The sequence below is a fragment of the Triticum urartu genome, chromosome 6A (assembly GCF_056163025.1).
Source record: "Triticum urartu cultivar PI428250 chromosome 6A, HENAU_Tu73, whole genome shotgun sequence".
NCBI classification, from domain to species: domain Eukaryota; kingdom Viridiplantae; phylum Streptophyta; class Magnoliopsida; order Poales; family Poaceae; genus Triticum; species Triticum urartu.
In genome coordinates, this window is record NC_141878.1 from 53,671,973 (window position 1) to 53,693,795 (window position 21,823).

The following is a 21,823-nucleotide window of genomic DNA, read 5'->3' on the forward strand; positions in this document are numbered from 1 at the left end:
CTATCTTCGCGAGGCTGCTATCACCGTTGCTTAGTTTTCCGGGGCTATCACCGCAACGCTCCTCTCCATGCAGAAATCTGGCCAAGACAATAGCCAGGGACAAGCCAGTGAGTACTTTGAATGTACTCGCAAACATTATGAACACTGGGATAATATAATTGATAATCATGCACTAAAAAATTCTATGATCACACCGTTAGTCATAAATAAAATATCTTTTATGTAAGCAAACAGGTTATTTATATGCAACATGAATAAACAATAATGGAGTGGGAATAAGATGCCGCAGTCGGGCGTCTGTGCGACACCACATAAAGGGCTTAAAAAGAAATGCCACAGTCGGGCGTCTAAGCGACACCACATAAAGGGCTTAAAAGAAAATGGCACAGTCGGGCGTCTGAACGACACCACATAAAGGGCTTAAGAAGAAATGCCACAGTCGGGCGTCTAAGCGACACCACATAAAGGGCTTAAAAGAAAATGCCACAGTCGGGCGTCTGAGCGACACCACATAAAGGGCTTAAGAAGAAATGCCACAGTCGGGCGTCTAAGCGACACCACATAAAGGGCTTAAAAGAAAATGCCACAGTCGGGCGTCTGAGAGACACCACATAAAGGGCTTAAGAAGAAATGCCACAGTCGGGCGTCTAGCGACACCACATAAAGGGCTTAAAATAAAATGCCATAGTCGGGCGTCTGAGCGACACCACATAAAGGGCTTAAGAAGAAATGCCACAGTCGGGCGTCTAAGCGACACCACATAAAGGGCTTAAAAGAAAATGCCACAGTCGGGCGTCTGAGCGACACCACATAAAGGGCTTAAGAAGAAATGCCACAGTCGGGCGTCTAAGCGACACCACATAAAGGGCTTAAAAGAAAATGCCACAGTCGAGCGTCTGAGTGACACCACATAAAGGGCTTAAGAAGAAATGCCACAGTCGGGCGTCTAAGCGACACCACATAAAGGGCTTAAAAGAAAATGCCACAGTCAGGCGTCTGAGCGACACCACATAAAGGGCTTAAGAAGAAATGCCACAGTCGGGCGTCTAAGCGACACCACATAAAGGGCTTAAAAGAAAATGCCACAGTCGGGCGTCTGAGAGACACCACATAAAGGGCTTAAGAAGAAATGCCACAGTCGGGCGTCTAGCGACACCACATAAAGGGCTTAAAATAAAATGCCATAGTCGGGCGTCTGAGCGACACCACATAAAGGGCTTAAGAAGAAATGCCACAGTCGGGCGTCTAAGCGACACCACATAAAGGGCTTAAAAGAAAATGCCACAGTCGGGCGTCTGAGCGACACCACATAAAGGGCTTAAGAAGAAATGCCACAGTCGGGCGTCTAAGCGACACCACATAAAGGGCTTAAAAGAAAATGCCACAGTCGAGCGTCTGAGTGACACCACATAAAGGGCTTATGAAGAAATGCCACAGTCGGGCGTCTAAGCGACACCACATAAAGGGCTTAAAAGAAAATGCCACAGTCGGGCGTCTGAGCGACACCACATAAAGGGCTTAAGAAGAAATGATCACAGTGAAGATCAAGGAGGTAGAACCATCCCAGGGATACCCGATAATACAATTAATGCAACGGGTTAGTCCATCATAAAATAATAATCATGGTTCTCACAAGTCACCAGTCGGTATCCAAGTTTGGTTTAACAATTTCACCTCCGAAGACTGACACTAAGACCACCTCTTGACCCATCCCAGACTGTAATCCTTAACCATGGACATGGCTATTCGAATAGGTTTTAATCTCTGCAGAGGGTGTACTCTTTACCCACGAGTAACGGATTCCTTTAGCCCTTCGGGACTAATTCCGTCTACGGCCTTTTAGTAGAAAACACGCCTAACTTGCACACACCAGCTTAACTCATCGGTGTCTGGAATCACCCACGACACTTGTTAAGCAAAACTCTAAGTGGGGAGGCTACAACCTCGCGTAGCATGGGATCAAATTTATATCGCGCGCTCTAAGGGGTGGCCTCCCCTCTCGGTCTCAACCGGAAACACCCATGCCCCCGGACCAGGTGGCATGCCTACCGGCTACAACCGATATCTTCCACCATGGCCTCTCTGTACGGTGTGTGCTTGAAAGGGGTTGACGACTTACTGAACCATACCCTGCCTGCGGCAGGGACAAGTGGTAGTACGAGGCAAGTATGGGGGTCACTGGAACAAGACTCGGTCTACGGTCGACTCAGGAGGTTTATAAGTTCCCTGCATGACATATATATCAAACATATTTCACTCAACAAAATCACCACTCAATATACCTTACCATGCCATACCGGACATAACCGTCCCGACGGGGACCGGCGACAAGCTCACGCCTACCCAAGGCCGAGGCTTTCCCAGATTCCTTTCCGGCATGCATGCAAGACACATGAGGATGATTTCCATCACAATAATATTCATTTCCAACAGCAAGGAAATCACTAATATGCTTCCATGCAAATGATCATGTCACATGAAATAACAAGTCCTCCGGTATAAGGTGGTGTTATAAACGGGTCAAATAACACACCAAAAACATTATGCCAGGGTTCAGAATGCTTGCCTTAAATGGTGTGGAGAGGTGGGGGTGCTCTCCAAAATTTTTGAAAGCTTCCTTCTCTCCCAAAAATCCTATTTCCAAAAATATGCAAATAACACATATTTCAAAAACAGTACAAAAAAGTTGTTTGGAAAATTTTCAAATAAGACTTAAAATAAACTAGACTGAATTTGAGGAAGGTAGGAAAAAAATCAATTCATTTGGAGTTATATTTAAAAAGTTATAGGCAGTCAAAGTTGTGGTCAAAATATGTTATTTAAATTAAAACAGAAAAGAAAACGTTTCGAAAGAAATTACGCCTTCGGTGCAGAGAAAACGTACTGGAGGATTATACGCTTTCACTTAATCCCACGTGGACAGGCACGGGGTCGCTGACAGTGGGTCCAGAGGGCCCACTGGTCAGGTTCGACTAGTCTCTCTTTCCCCCTCCTTCCTCTGTCCCGAGCAGAGGCGGAGCTCAGGGGATCGTCGCCGGCGACTGGCAGCTCTACGCGGGGCCCCGAGGGCGGGGATGGATCCGCCACTCCAGTGCGGTCCTCCCGGTGGTTTCCAGGCCGGTGGGGACGGAGGGAGCTGCCGGCGGCGAGCTTCGCGGCGGCGGAGGCTTCGGGGGTGGAGTGAAAATTCTCCCGCAGTGAGCCCCGATCGAAATCGAGTAGTGGAGAAGATCCACGGAAGGGAGAAGGTGTTCTTGGTGAAGAGAAGTGGGAGGGAGAGGCCCTGGTGGCGCTGGGAGAGCGGGAGCCATGGCGGCGGCCGCTGCTGCCGGAGGTGGGGAAGATGACCTCCCCGGGTCGATTGCGAGCTAGGGGAGCGCCAATGGGGTGGCCTGAGGTTGCCTGCGTGCTCGGGGAAGCTCGGGGGCCTCCCTTTATAGCTCGTCGAGGTTGGTTCCGCGACGGCCGGATAAGAACGCCGGCGGACCGCCTCTCTATAGCGTGCAGGGCAACGTGGCGTGGCTGGGGATGACGGCAGGAGCTAGCGGATGAGCGGTGCTGTTCCAGGAGGCAGGTGGCGAGCGGGGGCGGCTCGGCGGCGCTGAACGGAGCAGGGGGCTGTCGGCGGTCGTGGCGGCTAGCTCTTGGCCTGCCGTGCGTGGCGAGGGGCGGCTTGGCGTGTAGCGGTGAGAGGGTAGCGAGTGGCGTGGCGCTGCAGAGTGGGCCAAAGCCAGGGGGCCAGCGTGTCGGCTCGGGCGCGACATCGTGCAATACGCGCACTCTGGGCGCGTCCAGTGCACGCACGGGAGATGTTTGACGGAATGCCAGTGCAAGCTACAGGTCACAGGTGAGGTTGGGGTTTAGCAGATCGAGGTTAGGAGTAACAGGGAGTCTAGTGGACATGCTAGTTTGATCAGAGGTGCAAGCTCACAGTGTAATGCCAAAACTCATGTCAAAACTGGTCATGCCTACAGGGTGCTCAATAGAATGCCACATGCACCTAGGCAACTCTTGGGGTGGCCAAAACTTCCAGATTGGGGTCTCTTTAGATGAAAGAGAAGGTGGTGAGGTTAGTTGGTGGAAAGCACAAACTTGCTAGTGCAAGTTTTGCAGAATCTCAATTCTGGACAGGAAATAAATGGCATTATTTCATGAACCAAAAATGATCCAAAGGGTGCATGCTCCTGGACTTAAGGATTTAACATGGAGGACTACAAGTAGGAGAAAAATCAAGGGTTAAAGAGCAAGCAAAAATATGGTTGCTGTACAAACCATCAAGTTGGACCAGAATAAAAATGAGGTTGATTCACTCAAATTTTTCAAAGAACAGCACTAGGTTTTTGCATAATGTTGAATCATATGCTATTACCATCATCCCATAATTTTGGTGGAGGCTAGAAAGAATTATTTAAAAGGGTTGCAGAGCAAAGTTGCCCACTGGACCAGAGAACAAAATTGGATGTAGAGCTCAAAATATGACATAAAATAAAGATGTTTTTGCACAAAAGCGACTTAAAAACATCACATGACATCTCCAAATTTTGGTTGGAATTTTAAGTGAATTTATCAAATGGTTGTAGTTCAAATATGGCCATTTAACCTTGAAAAATCCATTTTCAAGAAAGTAAAGATCAAGCAACATAATTATATAATTAGTTATACTGATAAAACAAAAGTTTTTCTTGAGAGGTTAAATAAGTCCAAAAAAACATATTTGAAAGGTTTTCTCTTTGGGAAAAACTCTTCATAACAGGGAAGGAAATGATTAAAAAAATCAAAATGGAGCTCAGAAATTTAAAGTTTTAATTCCTGGCAAAATTTTAATTCATTAAAACAAGCCCAAATTTTTGGGGTGTCACAACACTACCCCCCTTAAGAAAAATCTCGTCCTCGAGATTTGTTAAAAGCTGTTTTTGAGAAAAACTATGAGCAGTAAAATGCGGCTGTAGTGAGAGGGCAATAAGTGGTGTAAAACCACAGTGTGGATACTAGTGCTGCGTGAAAAATCTACGGTTCGGGACAAAAATGTGAGATTCTATGCCGGATATAAATTTAGAATAACTTCTAAATTTAAATATACGCTGGTCGTACCCGAGAGCACAGTGCTCTCTCTGGCTGACAGGTGGACCCGGGGTCCACTGTCAGCCTCTTCTTCTCCCTCTGGTCCTCCCTTCTTCCTCTCTCTCGCGCGCTTTCTCCACCGGCGACGCCTAGCGCGTAGGGCATCTAGGCCGTACTGCGGTAGTGCGCGGCGTGCTAGCTGCCGGTGCAGCGTCACTCACCTCGCGGGCCAGCGCGCTGTCGGCACTGCTCGCGGATTTGACTCCGAACACCGGCGATCGACGACGAGCGGCGTTGGTGGACTTCGCCCACCATACACCGAGCTCGAGCTATAAAACGGCCGGGGTGCCCCTCTCTTCTTCCTCGCACCTGGCCTCACTTCTGCTCCTCCTTCTTCCTCCATTACCGCTTACAGAAGCTCGGGTGAGGCTCTAATGGCGGAGGCGATGCCGGACTGGTTTGCGATCTTGATATTTGGAGGGCTGGCGACACTACTGGGGCTCTTTGTGCTCCTGTGCGCGATGATCCTCGACGATCGTCGCGATGCTGTTGCTCGGGTGTTGGCTCTCCGCGGTGGTGGTGATCACGAGGAGTAGATGGGGTGTGCCGGGTGCTAACCGTTGTTAGAGGTGATTAGCTGGATGTAACACCGTTGCAAAGTTTTGCAAACAGTGTATGTGTTCGAATGATAATGGTTGTGAGTCTGCTGCCGTGGTGCTGTGTGAAATTAATTAATCCACGTCGTGAGAAAGTGTAGATGTAGCAACTCAGGGAAAAGAAATCTCACTTCAGAATTTTGCGAGGAAAAACAGTTAATTTAAAGAAGCATAAACCACAACAACAAAACTACGCACAATAGTAGAAGCCAATTAATTGACTCGTCGTACAAACTCAGGGCATTACACATAAGTCACACACATAACTAAATGTTGCAATAGGGAACACCGCAGTGACGTCTAAAATGGAAACGGTAATTGGACGGGGTCCCTAGAAAACGTCTCTGGTACTGGGATACACTCCTCTTCTATCGGAGAAAGTGGATTGACCAGTCGATGCACGTGTCTCTCCCGGTCTGGCCTTAGTGCTCTGCCAATGGCGATCTAAGGATTTAAATCTGCGAGGCTCTGGAGATAACCCATCACACGTTGGGTTAAACGCTCTTGAGCGATGACGTACTGGACAAGGTTGGCCAGGACTGGGTCTCTCTCAATTCGTCCACCGGGAAAAGATGTCACTCCTCCGGGTGCTGCACGGCTTAGAAAGTAATAATACCCTCGTTCGCTGGCATAGGGTACCGCGAATCGAAGGCGACCAAGCGCTTCATATGCAGCAGCTTCTACGGCCATCTGTGGGGTTGGCATAGATTTCCCCACGAAGGAGACTTCCGTTGGATCTTGGTTCGAGTTTACGGGAGGGATGTGTACTGCTGCCCAATATCTTGAGGTGGAAGAGGTGATTCTCGATTTGAACAGCTCGTACTGGGGTGGCTGGGTAGCGCCCATGGTACTGCAGGTAAAATCCCACAATATCCTGACAAAACTACCTGGGGTTGCATCTGGGGTTCTCAGATAAATGCTAGGGCTCGGCATGGCAAGAAATGGTTGTGAGGATGGTGCACAAGATGAGGGTTGCTTGGCAAGGTCACGCGGTGGCCTTTTATAGCACTGGAGCTGGGTCATTTTTTTACCGAGGTGAATGGTAAAGAAAAAATTTCAGCTTTGTTCCAATGGTCGGGGTCAAGCCACTGATTCACACATTTCACTATAGTGATGTGTTACTGTGGGGTTGACGGGGTGGTTTTTCGTAACTGTGTCCGGGATAGAAATTTTATACTGCATGCTGGCGTATCCAGACAAGGTTACCATTAAAACAAAGGCACGACAACAGGCGGCATTTGAATACAAGGCCACACGATTACAAAGCGAGGGTACACTGGGACTCGATACGACTCGGGTGACTTAGTCTACCTCGTTTACATCCAAGCGTGCGTGCCTTGAGGCTCCTCCACGGGTCTCGTCGTCGAAATTAACTGGAGTGGTCTGAGGGGCTGCAGGCTCGGGGTAGCGATGATGACCATCTCGGGGATTGTTGGCCACAATCCCGTTGGAGTGTGCTCCCAATATGCGACGAAGCACTTCTGGGGTTATCGCAGCACCTTGGCCGATGGCTGGGGCAGTCCTCAGGGACTCGATCGGGTGTCCAAACAGCACAACTGGGCTGTCGGCGTTGGGCTCATTCTCTCCTCTCGCCGGGGCTCGACGAACCAGCTCTCCACGAGCTGCGATTAGATCAATAGTGATTTGATCGCACAGTTCCTCTAGTGCACTTACGTAGCGCACTAGGTGCAACAATGCAGGATCTGTCTCGTGATCTCCGTTGACAACTTGGGGTGGTCTACCATACCCTTCACGTCTAGGGTAGTAGTGGAATGAGCGACAGTTAACTCTGGGCGACAAGTGCCGGAGATGAACTATAGCTTCTCGAGCGGCTAGTTGGATGGCTTGAAGCTCAAAGGAAGTTGTTCTTCCGGTGAACCTGTAGGGGCGCTCGTGCTCTAGACCCCTACCATAGATGTGCACAGTGGCCCAGAATTGACGGCTCTCACCGCTCATGGGTCCTTGGTACACAACATATTCTGGGGGCTCTTCTAACGCATAGGCACGACGGGTGAGGTTTGCGAGTATGGTCACAAAGCCTCCAAGGTTGGTTGCTGTGGTCTCATTGTGCACGACGGGTCTAGGCATTGTGGCTCGGTTTGGGGTAGCGGCTGCTGTGCTGGGTTGGGGCTAGTGTGCCCTTTTTATAGGAAAAAGGGGACGGAGTCTTCCCTCGCACGCTTACGGAAAAGGACTATTTAGGGGCCGGCAACTGGCGCATGAGCGACAGGTTAGGTGGATAGGTTGGGCACCGACTGCCGAAAGGTGTTGGGTCACTGTATGGTTATCTTGCAAGGGAAGCATTGACTGGGGTTTGGTTATGGTCTGGTGGGTTGGTTTTCCTAATATTATTGACCTGGCTGAGATAGGATTAGCCAATGGTCAGCCTGGCTCTGATACCAAGCCTGTCACGACCGGGTTTTCCAGACATAAATTTCCAGAAAAGACCGTCGTGCTCATCAGCCCCAGGATTACTGTTAGCTGATGAGGCTCCACTTGATACAGAAATTCCAAGCAAAATACAACATATGAACTACAAGACCATTCTGGCCTATGAGTACAACAATTGGGATTCTAGTGGTCGATGGCGGAAGCGATCTGTAAGACATCAGTGTCTATGGGACTCCATTTCCCACAGGAACAGCTGACCAGGTTAACTCCTATCTTCGCGAGGCTGCTATCACCGTTGCTTAGTTTTCCGGGGCTATCACCGCAACGCTCCTCTCCATGCAGAAATCTGGCCAAGACAATAGCCAGGGACAAGCCAGTGAGTACTTTGAATGTACTCGCAAACATTATGAACACTGGGATAATATAATTGATAATCATGCACTGAAAAATTCTATGATCACACCGTTAGTCATAAATAAAATATCTTTTATGTAAGCAAACAGGTTATTTATATGCAACATGAATAAACAATAATGGAGTGGGAATAAGATGCCGCAGTCGGGCGTCTGTGCGACACCACATAAAGGGCTTAAAAAGAAATGCCACAGTCGGGCGTCTAAGCGACACCACATAAAGGGCTTAAAAGAAAATGCCACAGTCGGGCGTCTGAGCAACACCACATAAAGGGCTTAAGAAGAAATGCCACAGTCGGACGTCTAAGCGACACCACATAAAGGGCTTAAAAGAAAATGCCACAGTCGGGCGTCTGAGCGACACCACATAAAGGGCTTAAGAAGAAATGCCACAGTCGGGCGTCTAAGCGACACCACATAAAGGGCTTAAAAGAAAATGCCACAGTCGGGCGTCTGAGCAACACCACATAAAGGGCTTAAGAAGAACTGCCACAGTCGGGCGTCTAAGCGACACCACATAAAGGGCTTAAAAGAAAATGCCACAGTCGGGCGTCTGAGCGACACCACATAAAGGGCTTAAGAAGAAATGCCACAGTCGGGCGTCTAAGCGACACCACATAAAGGGCTTAAAAGAAAATGCCACAGTCGGGCGTCTCAGCGACACCACATAAAGGGCTTAAGAAGAAATGATCACGGTGAATATCCAGGAGGTAGAACCATCCCAGGGATACCCGATAATACAATTAATGCAACGGGTTAGTCCATCATAAAATAATAATCATGGTTCTCACAAGTCACCAGTCGGTATCCAAGTTTGATTTAACAATTTCACCTCCGAAGACTGACACTAAGACCAACTCTTGACCCATCCCAGACTGTAATCCTTAACCATGTACACGGCTATTCGAATAGGTTTTAATCTCTGCAGAGGGTGTACTCTTTACCCACGAGTAACGGATTCCTTTAGCCCTTCGGGACTAATTCCGTCTACGGCCTTTTAGTAGAAAACACGCCTAACTTGCACACACCAGCTTAACTCATCGGTGTCTGGAATCACCCACGACACTTGTTAAGCAAAACTCTAAGTGGGGAGGCTACAACCTCGTGTAGCATGGGATCAAATTTATATCGCGCGCTCTAAGGGGTGGCCTCCCCTCTCGGTCTCAACCGAAAACACCCATGCCCCCGGACCAGGTGGCATGTCTACCGGCTACAACCGATATCTTCCACCATGGCCTCTCTGTACGGTGTGTGCTTGAAAGGGGTTGACGACTTACTGAACCATACCCTGCCTGCGGCAGGGACAAGTGGTAGTACGAGGCAAGTATGGGGGTCACTGGAACAAGACTCGGTCTACAGTCGACTCAGGAGGTTTATAAGTTCCCTGCATGACATATATATCAAACATATTTCACTCAACAAAATCACCACTCAATATACCTTACCATGCCATACCGGACATAACCGTCCCGACGGGGACCGGTGACAAGCTCACGCCTACCCAAGGCCGAGGCTTTCCCGGATTCCTTTCCGGCATGCATGCAAGACACATGAGGATGATTGCCATCACAATAATATTCATTTCCAACAGCAAGGAAATCACTAATATGCTTCCATGCAAATGATCATGTCACATGAAATAACAAGTCCTCCGGTATAAGGTGGTGTTATAAACGGGTCAAATAACACACCAAAAACATTATGCCAGGGTTCAGAATGCTTGCCTTAAATGGTGTGGAGAGGTGGGGGTGCTCTCCAAAATTTTTGAAAGCTTCCTTCTCTCCCAAAAATCCTATTTCCAAAAATATGCAAATAACACATATTTCAAAAACAGTACAAAAAAGTTGTTTGGAAAATTTTCAAATAAAACTTAAAATAAACTAGACTGAATTTGAGGAAGGTAGGAAAAAGAATCAATTCATTTGGAGTTATATTTAAAAAGTTATAGGCAGTCAAAGTTGTGGTCAAAATCTGTTATTTAAATTAAAACAGAAAAAAAACGTTTCGAAAGAAATTACGCCTTCGGTGCAGAGAAAACGTACTGGAGGATTATACGCTTTCACTTAATCCCACGTGGACAGGCACGGGGTCGCTGACAGTGGGTCCAGAGGGCCCACTGGTCAGGTTTGACTAGTCTCTCTTTCCCCCTCCTTCCTCTGTCCCGAGCGGAGGCGGAGCTCAGGCGATCGTCGCCGGCGACTGGCAGCTCTACGCGGGGCCCCAAGGGCGGGGATGGATCCGCCACTCCAGTGCGGTCCTCCCGGTGGTTTCCAGGCCGGTGGGGACGGAGGGAGCTGCCCGCGGCGAGCTTCGCGGCGGAGGAGGCTTCGGGGGTGGAGTGAAAATTCTCCCGCAGTGAGCCCCGATCGAAATCGAGTAGTGGAGAAGATCCACGGAAGGGAGAAGGTGTTCTTGGTGAAGAGAAGTGGGAGGGAGAGGCCCTGGTGGCGCTGGGAGAGCGGGAGCCATGGCGGCGGCCGCTGCTGCCAGAGGTGGGGAAGATGACCTCCCCGGGTCGATTGCGAGCTAGGGGAGCGCCAATGGGGTGGCCTGAGGTTGCCTGCGTGCTCGGGGAAGCTCGGGGGCCTCCCTTTATAGCTCGTCGAGGTCGGTTCCGCAGCGGCCGGATAAGAACGCCGGCGGACCGCCTCTCTGTAGCGTGCAGGGCAACGTGGCGTGGCTGGGGATGACGGCAGGAGCTAGCGGACGAGCGGCGCTGTTCCAGGAGGCAGGTGGCGAGCGGGGGCGGCTCGGCGGCGCTGAACGGAGCAGGGGGCTGTCGGCGGTCGTGGCGGCTAGCTCTTGGCCTGCCGTGCGTGGCGAGGGGCGGCTTGGCGCGTAGCGGTGAGAGGGTAGCGAGTGGCGTGGCGCTGCAGAGTGGGCCAAAGCCAGGGGGGCAGCGTGTCGGCTCGGGCGCGGCATCGTGCAATACGCGCGCTCTGGGCGCGTCCAGTGCACGCACGGGAGATGTTCGACGGAATGCCAGTGCAGGCTACAGGTCACAGGTGAGGTTGGGGTTTAGCAGATCGAGGTTAGGAGTAACAGGGAGTCTAGTGGACATGCTAGTTTGATCAGAGGTGCAAGCTCACAGTGTAATGCCAAAACTCATGTCAAAACTGGTCATGCCTACAGGGTGCTCAATAGAATGCCACATGCACCTAGGCAACTCTTGGGGTGGCCAAAACTTCCAGATTGGGGTCTCTTTAGATGAAAGAGAAGGTGGTGAGGTTAGTTGGTGGAAAGCACAAACTTGCTAGTGCAAGTTTTGCAGAATCTCAATTCTGGACAGGAAATAAATGGCATTATTTCATGAACCAAAAATGATCCAAAGGGTGCATGCTCCTGGACTTAAGGATTTAACATGGAGGACTACAAGTAGGAGAAAAATCAAGGGTTAAAGAGCAAGCAAAAATATGGTTGTTGTACAAACCATCAAGTTGGACCAGAATAAAAATGAGGTTGATTCACTCAAATTTTTCAAAGCACAGCACTAGGTTTTTGCATAATGTTGAATCATATGCTATTACCATCATCCCATAATTTTGGTGGAGGCTAGAAAGAATTATTTAAAAGGGTTGCATAGCAAAGTTGCCCACTGGACCAGAGAACAAAATTGGTTGTAGAGCTCAAAATATGACATAAAATAAAGATGTTTTTGCACAAAAGTGATTTAAAAACATCACATGACATCTCCAAATTTTGGTTGGAATTTTAAGTGAATTTATCAAATGGTTGTAGTTCAAATATGGGCATTTAACCTTGAAAAATCCATTTTCAAGAAAGTAAAGATCAAGCAACATAATTATATAATTAGTTATACTGATAAAAGAAAAGTTTTTCTTGAGAGGTTAAATAAGTCCAAAAAAACATATTTGAAAGGTTTTCTCTTTGGGAAAAACTCTTCATAACAAGGAAGGAAATGATTAAAACAATCAAAATGGAGCTCAGAAATTTAAAGTTTTAATTCCTGGCAAAATTTTAATTCATTAAAACAAGCCCAAATTTTTGGGGTGTCACAGGTTCTTCAGTGAATAAAGAATTGAGATCATATGTTTCTTCAATAGGCGGTATATTAAGACCATGTATTTCTCAATAGGAGGTAAATTCTTAACGTCTTCAGCTTTAATACCTTTTTCTTTCATAGATTTCTTGGCCTCTTGCATATCTTCGGGACTGAGGAATAGAACACATCTCTTCTTCGGAGTTGGTTTAATAATAGGCTCAGTAATTGGAGCAGGAGTTGGCTCAGGAGGTGCCCAATTATTTTCATTTGTCAACATATTATTCAATAGAATTTCAGCTTCATCCGGTGTTCTTTCCCTGAAAATAGAACCAGCACAACTATCCAGGTAATCTCTGGAAGCATCGGTTAGTCCATTATGAAAGATATCAAGTATTTCAGGTTTCTTAAGAGGATGATCAGGCAAAGCATTAAGTAACTTGAGAAGCCTCCCCCAAGCTTGTGGGAGACTCTCTTCTTTAATTTGCACGAAGTTGTATATTTCCCTCAAAGCAGCTTGTTTCTTATGAGCAGGGAAATATTTAGCAGAGAAGTAATAAATCATATTCTGGGGACTATGCACACAACCAGGATCAAGAGAATTAAACCATATCTTAGCATCACCCTTTAATGAGAACGGAAATATTTTGAGTATATAAAAGTAACGCGATCTCTCATCATTAGTGAACAGGGCAGCTATATCATTGAACTTAGTAAGATGTGCCACAACAGTTTCAGATTCATAGCCATAAAACGGATCAGATTCAACCAAAGTAATTATATCAGGATCAACAGAGAATTCATAATCCTTATCAGGAACACAAATAGGCGAAGTAGCAAAAGCAGGGTCGGGTTTCATTTTATCTCTAAGTGATTCTTTGTTCCATTTAACTAATAACCTCTTAAGCTCATATCTATCTTTGCAAGCTAAATTAGCGGCAGAAGATTCCATATCAAAAAGATAACCCTCAGGAATAACGGGCATATTTTCATCATCACTATCATCATCATATTCAGATTCAATAATTTCTTTTTCTCTAGCCCTAGCAATTTGTTCATCAAGAAATTCACCAAGGGGCACAGTAGTATCAGGCATAGAAGCGGTTTCATCATAAGTATCATGCATAGCAGAAGTGGCATCATCAATAACATGCGACATATCGGAACGAATAGCAGAAGCAGGTGTAGGTGTCGTAAACTTACTCATAACAGAAGGTGAATCAACTGCAGAGCTAGATGGCAGTTCCTTACCTCCCCTCGTAGTTGAGGGATAGATCTTCGTGTTTTGATCTCTCAAGTTCTTCATAGTGATAAGCAGATATAAATCCCAAGTGACTCAAAGAATAGAGCTATGCTCCCCGGCAACGGCGCCAGAAATTAGTCTTGATAACCCACAAGTATAGGGGATCGCAACAGCATTCGAGGGTAGAGTATTCAACCCAAATTTATTGATTCGACACAAGGGTAGCCAAAGAATATTCTCAAGTATTAGCAGCTGAGTTTTCAATTCAACCACACCTGAAAACTTAGTATTTGCAGCAAAGTGTTTAGTAGCAAAGTAATATGATAGTGGTGGTAGCGGCAACAAAAGTAAAGACAGCAAAAGTATTGTTTTTGGTATTTTGTAGTGATTGTAACAATAGCAGCGGGAAAGTAAATAAGCGTAAACCAGTTTATGGAAAACTCGTAGGCACCGGATCAGTGATGGATAATTATGCCGGATGCGGTTCATCATGTAACAGTCATAACATAGGGTGACACAGAACTAGCTCCAATTCATCAATGTAATGTAGCCATGTATTCCATATATAGTCATACGTGCTTATGGAAAAGAACTTGCATGACATCTTTTGTCCTACCCTCCCGTGGCAGCGGGGTCCTATTGGAAACTAAGGGATATTAAGGCCTCTTTTTAATAGGGAACCGGAACAAAGCATTAGCACATAGTGAATACATGAACTCCTTAAACTATGGTCATCACCGGGAGTGGTCCCGATTATTGTCACTTCGGGGTTGCCGTATCATAACACATAGTAGGTGACTATAGACTTGCAAGATCAGATCAAGAACTCACATATATTCATGAAAACATAATAGGTTCACATCTGAAATCATGGCACTCGGGCCCTAGTGACAAGCATTAAGCATAGCAAAGTCATAGCAACATCAATCTCAGAACATAATGGATACTTGGGATCAAACCCTAACAAAACTAACTCGATTACATGATAACTCTCATCCAACCCATCACCATCCAGCAAGCCTACAATGGAATTACTCACGCATGGCGGTGAGCATCATGAAATTGGTGATGGAGGATGGTTGATGATGACGACGGCGACGAATCCCCCTCTCTAGAGCCCCAAACGGACTCCAGATCAGCCCTCCCGAGAGGTTTTAGGGCTTGGTGGCCGCTCCGTATCATAAAACGCGATGATTTCTTCTCTTTGATTTTTTTCTCTCCGAAAGCAAATATATAGAGTTGGAGATGGCGTCGGAGGGCATCCAGGGGGCCCACGAGGTAGGGGGGCGCCCCCCGCCCTCGTGAGAAGGGTGTGGGCCCCTGGTCTTCATCTTTGGCGAGGATTTTTTATTATTTTTTCTAAGTTGTTCCGTGGAGTTTCAGGTCATTCCGAGAATATTTGTTTTCTACACATAAAACAACACCATGGCAATTCTGCTGAAAACAGCGTCAGTCCGGGTTAGTTCCATCCAAATCATACAAGTTAGAGTCCAAAACAAGGGCAAAAGTGTTTGGAAAACTAGATACGACGGAGACGTATCAGGGGGCACCCTAGAACACACAAGTTGGTCTGTTGATCTATTCCATCTGTGTGCGGTGCCCCCCTCCAGCATATTCCACCTCGGTCATATCATAGAGATGCTTAGGCGAAGCCCTACGTCGGTAGCATCATCATCACCGTCACCACGCCGTCGTGTTGATGAAACTCTGTGAAGCTTTGCTGGATCGGAGCTCGCGGGACGTAATCGAGTTGAACGTGTGCAGAACTCGGAGGTGCCGTGCGTTCGGTACTTGGATCGGTCGGATCGTGAAGACGTATGACTACATAAACCGCGTTGTGCTAACTCTTCCGCATACGGTCTAAGAGGATACGTGGACAACCTCTCCCCTCTCGTTGCTATGCATCACCATGATCCTGTGTGTGCGTAGGAAATATTTTGAAATTACTACGTTCCCTAGCAGTGGTATCAGAGCCACGTTTTATTCGTAGATGTTATATGCACGAGTAGAACACAAGTGAGTTGTGGGCGATACAAGTCATGCTACTTACTAGCATGTCATACTTTGGTTCGGCAGTATTGTTGGATGAAGCGGCCCGGACCAACATTACGCGTACGCTTACGCGAGACTGGTTCTACCGACGTGCTTTGCACATAGGTGGCTGGCGGGTGTCAGTTTCTCCAACTTTAGTTGAACAGAGTGTGGCTACGCCCGGTCCTTGCGAAGGTTAAAACAACACTAACTTGATGAACTATCGTTGTCGTTTTGATGCGTAGGTAAGAACGGTTCTTGCTCAGCCCATAGCAGCCACATAAAAACTTGCAACAACAAAGTAGAGGACGTCTAACTTTTTTTTGCAGGGCATGTTGTGATGTGATATGGTCAAGACATGATGCTATATATATTGTATGAGATGATCATGTTTTGTAACCGAGTTATCGACAACTGGCAGGAGCCATATGGTTGTCGCTTTATTGTATGCAATGCAATCGCCCTGTAATTGCTTTACTTTATCACTAAGCAGTAGCGATAGTCGTAGAAGCAATAGTTGGCAAGACGACAACGATGCTACGATGGAGATCAAGGTGTCGCGCCGGTGATGATGGTGATCATGACGGTGCTTCGGAGATGGAGATCACAAGCACAAGATGATGATGGCCATATCATATCACTTATATTGATTGCATGTGATGTTTATCCTTTTTGCATCTTATTCTGCTATGTTTGATGGTAGCATTATAAGATGATCTCTCACTAAATTTCAAGATAAAAGTGTTCTCCCTAAGTATGCACCGTTGCCAAAGTTCGTCGTGCCAAGACACCATGTGATGATCGGGTGTGATAAGCTCTACGCTCATCTACAACGGGTGCAAGCCAGTTTTGCACACGCAGAATAGTCGGTTTAAACTTGACAAGCCTAACATTTGCAGATATGGCCTCGGAACGCTGAGACCGAAAGGTCGAGCGTGAATCATATAGTAGATATGATCAACATAGTGATGTTCACCATTGAAAACTACTCCATCTCACGTGATGATCGGACATGGTTTAGTTGATTTGGATCACGTGACCACTTAGATGATTAGAGGGATGTCTAAGTGGGAGTTCTTAAGTAATATGATTAATTGAACTTAAATTTATCATGAACTTAGCACCTGATAGTATTTTGCTTGTCTATGTTGATTGTAGATAGATGGCACGTGTTGTTGTTCCGTTGAATTTTAATGTGTTCCTTGAGAAAGAAAAGTTGAAAGATGATGGTAGCAATTACATGAACTGGGTCCGTAACTTGAGGATTATCCTCATTGCTGCACAGAAGAATTACGTCCTAGAAGCACCGCTGGGTGCCAGGCCTGCTGTAGATGCTGCTGATGACGTTAATAATGTCTGGAAGAGTAAAGCTGATGACTACTTGATAGTTCAATGTGCCATGCTTTACGGCTTAGAACCGGGACTTCAACGACATTTTGAACGTCATGGAGCATATGAGATGTTCCATGAGTTGCAGTTAATATTTCAAGAAAATGCCCGAATTGAGAGATATGAAGTCTCCGATAAGTTCTATAGCTGCAAGATGAAGGAGAATAGTTCTGTCAGTGAACATGTACTCAAAATGTCTGGGTATCATAATCACTTGACTCAACTGGGAGTTAATCTTCTTGTTGATAGTGTCACTGACAGAGTTCTTCAATCACTGCCACCAAGCTACAAGAGCTTCGTGATGAACTATAATATGCAAGGGATGAATAAGACAATTCCCGAGCTCTTCGCAATGCTAAAGGCAGCGGGGGTAGAAATCAAAAAGGAGCATCAAGTGTTGATGGTCAACAAAACCACCAGTTTCAAGAAAAAGGGTAAAGGGAAGAAGAAGGGGAACTTCAAGAAGAACATCAAACAAGTTGCTGCTCAGGAGAAGAAACCCAAGTCTGGACCTAAGCCTAAGACTGAGTGCTTCTACTGTAAACAGACTGGTCACTGGAAGCAGAACTGCCCCAAGTATTTGGCGGATAAGAAGGATGGCAAGGTGAACAAAGGTATATGTGATATACGTGTTATTGATGTGTACCTTACCAGAGCTCGCAGTAGCACCTGGGTATTTGATACTGGTTCTGTTGCTAATATTTGCAACTCGAAATAGGGAATACGGATTAAGCGAAAACTGGCTAAGGACGAGGTGACGATGTGCATGGGAAATGGTTCCAAAGTCGATGTGATCGCCGTCGGCATGCTACCTCTACATCTACCTTTGGGATTAGTTTTACACCTAAATAATTGTTATTTGGTGCCAGCGTTAAGCATGAACATTGTATCTGGACCTTGTTTTATGCGAGACGGTTATTCATTTAAATCTGAGAATAATGGTTGTTCTATTTATATGAGTAATATCTTTTATGGTCATGCACCATTTAAGAGTGGTCTATTTTTGTTGAATCTCGATAGTAGTGATACACATATTCATAATGTTGAAGCCAAAAGATGCAGAGTTGATAATGATAGTGCAACTTATTTATGGCACTGTCGTTTGGGTCATATTGGTGTAAAGCGCATGAAGAAACTCCATACTGATGGACTTTTGGAATCACTTGATTATGAATCACTTGGTACTTGCGAACCATGCCTTATGGGAAATATGACTAAGACGTCGTTCTCTGGAACAATGGAGCGAGCAACAGATTTGTTGGAGATCATACATACTAATGTATGTGGTCCAATGAATATTGAGGCTCGCGGCGGGTATCGTTATTTTCTCACCTTCACAGATGATTTGAGCAGATATGGGTATATCTACTTAATGAAACATAAGTCTGAAACATTTGAAAAGTTCAAAGAATTTCAGAGTGAAGTGGAAAATCATCGTAACAAGAAAATAAAGTTTCTATGATCTGATCATGGAGGAGAATATTTGAGTTACGAGTTTGGTCTACATTTGAAACAATGTGGAATAGTTTCGCAACTCACGCCACCTGGAACACCACAACATAATGGTGTGTCCGAACGTCGTAATTGTACTTTACTAGATATGGTGCGATCTATGATGTCTCTTACTGATTTACCGCTATCGTTTTGGGGTTATGCTTTAGAGACGGCTGCATTCACGTTAAATAGGGCACCATCAAAATCAGTTGAGACGACGCCTTATGAACTATGGTTTGGCAAGAAACCAAAGTTGTTGTTTCTTAAAGTTTTGGGCTGCAATTCTTATGTGAAAAATCTTCAACCTAATAAGCTCGAACCCAAATCGGAGAAATGTGTCTTCATAGGATACCCAAAGGAAACTGTTGGGTACACCTTCTATCCCAGATCCGAAGGCAAGACATTGGTTGCTAAGAATGGATCCTTTCTAGAGAAGGAGTTTCTCTCGAAAGAAGTGAGTGGGAGGAAAGTAGAACTTGATGAGGTAATTGTACCTGCTCCCTTATTGGAAAGTAGTTTGTCACAGAAACCGGTTCCTGTGACACCTACACCAATTAGTGAGGAAACTAATGATGATGATCATGAAACTTCAGATCAAGTTAATACGGAACCTCGTAGGTCAACCAGAGTAAGATCCGCACCAGAGTGGTACGATAATCCTATTCTGGAGGTCATGTTGCTAGACCATGATGAACCTACGAACTACGAGGAAGCGATGATGAGCCCAGATTCCGCAAAATGGCTTGAGGCCATGAAATCTGAGACGGGATCCATGTATGAGAACAAAGTGTGTTCTTTGGTTGACTTGCCCGATGATCGGTGATAACCCACAAGTATAGGGGATCGCAACAGTTTTCGAGGGTAGATTATTCAACCCAAATTTATTGATTCGACACAAGGGGAGCCAAAGAATATTCTCAAGTATTAGCAGCTGAGTTGTCAATTCAACCACACCAGGAAACTTAATATCTGCAGCAAGGTATTTTGTAGCAAAGTAGTATGATAGTAGTGATAACGATAGCAAAAGTAACGGTAGCAAAAGTAATATTTTTGGTGTTTTGTAGTGATTGTAACAATAGCAATGGAAAAGTAGATAAGCGAAGAACAATATATGGAAAGCTCGTAGGCATAGGATCGCTGATGGAGAATTATGTCAGGTGCGATCGATCATGTAACAGTCATAACCTAGGGTGACACAAAACTAGCTCCAGTTCATCAATGTAATGTAGGCATGTATTCCATATATAGTCATACGTGCTTATGGAAAAGAACTTGCATGACATCTTTTGTCCTACCCTCCCGTGGGAGCGGGGTCCTATTGGAAACTAAGGGATATTAAGGCCTCCTTTTAATAGAGTACCGGACCAAAGCATTAACACATAGTGAATACATGAACTCATCAAACTACGGTCATCACCGGGAGTGGTCCCGATTATTGTCACTTCAGGGTTGCCGGATCATAACACATAGTAGGTGACTCTAGACTTGCAAGAGAGGATCAAGAACTCTCATATATTGATGAAAACATTATAGGTTCAGATCTGAAATCATGGCACTCGGGCCCTAGTGACAAGCATTAAGCATAAGAAAGTCATAGCAACATCAATCTCAGAACATAGTGGATACTAGGGATTAAACCCTAACAAGACTAACTCGATTACATGATAAATCACATCCAACCCATCACTGTCCAGCAAGCCTACGATGGAATTACTCACGCACGGCGGTGAGCATCATGAAATTGGTGATGGAGGATGGTTGATGATGACGACAACGACAGATTCCCCTCTCCGGAGCCCCGAATGGACTCCAGATTAGCCCTCCCGATAGAGTTTAGGGCTTGGCGGTGGCTCCGTATCGTAAAATGCGATGAATCCGTCTCTCTGATTTTTTTTCTCCCTGTAAGTGAATATATGGAGTCAGGGTTGAGGTCGGTGGAGCGTCAGGGGTCCCACGAGGCAGGGGGCACGCCCCCCACCCTCGTGGACAGGTGCAGGCCCCCTGACGTGGATTCTTCTTCTAGTATTTTTTATATATTCTAAAATAATTCTCCATTGACTTTCAGGTCATTCCGAGAACTTTTATTTCTGCACAAAAATAACACCATGGCAATTCTGCTGAAAACAGCGTCAGTCCGGGTTAGTTCCATCCAAATCATGCAAGTTAGTGTCAAAAACAAGGGCAAAAGTGTTTGGAAAAGTAGATACGACGGAGACGTATCAACTCCCCCAAGCTTATACCTTTGCTTGTCCTCAAGCAATTCAGTTGACAAACTGAAAGAGATAAAGAAAAACTTTTACAAACTCTGTTTGCTCTTGCTGTTGTAAATATGTAAAGCCAGCATTCAAGTTTTCAACAAAGATTATCAACTAACCATATTCACAATAACATTTAGGTCTCATGTTTACTCATATCAATGGCATAATCAACTAGCGAGCAATAATAATAAATCTCGGATGACAACACTTTCTCAAGACAATCATGATATGACATAACAGGATGGTATCTCGCTAGCCCTTTCTAAGATCGCAAAACATAAATGTAGAGCACCTTTAAAGATCAAGGACTGACTAGACATTGTAAATTCACGGTAAAAGAGATCCAATCAAGTCATAGTCAATGTAAACTAACAGTAATGAATGCAAATGACAGCGGTGCTATCCAACTGGTGCTTTTTAATAAGAGGATGATGACTCAACATAAAAGTAAATAGATAGGCCCTTCATAGAGGGAAGCAGGGATTTGTAGAGGTGCCAGAGCTTAGTTTTGAAACAGAGTTGAATAATATTTTGAGCGGCATACTTTCATTGTCAACATAACAACCAAGAGATGGCGATATCTTCCATCCTACACACATTATAGGCGGTTCCCAAACGGAATGTTAAAGCTTATACTCCCCCTCCACCAACAAGCATCAATCCATGGCTTTCTCGAAACAACGAGTGCCTCCAACTAACAACAGTCCCGGGGGAGTTTTGTTTGCAATTATTTTGATTTGATTTGCATAAAGCATGGGACTGGGCATCCCGGTGACCAGCCATTTTCTCATGAGTGAGGAGCAGAGTCCACTCCTCTTGAGAAGAACCCACCTAACATGGAAGATACGGACAGACCTAGTTCATACATGAGCTATTCGAGCATACAA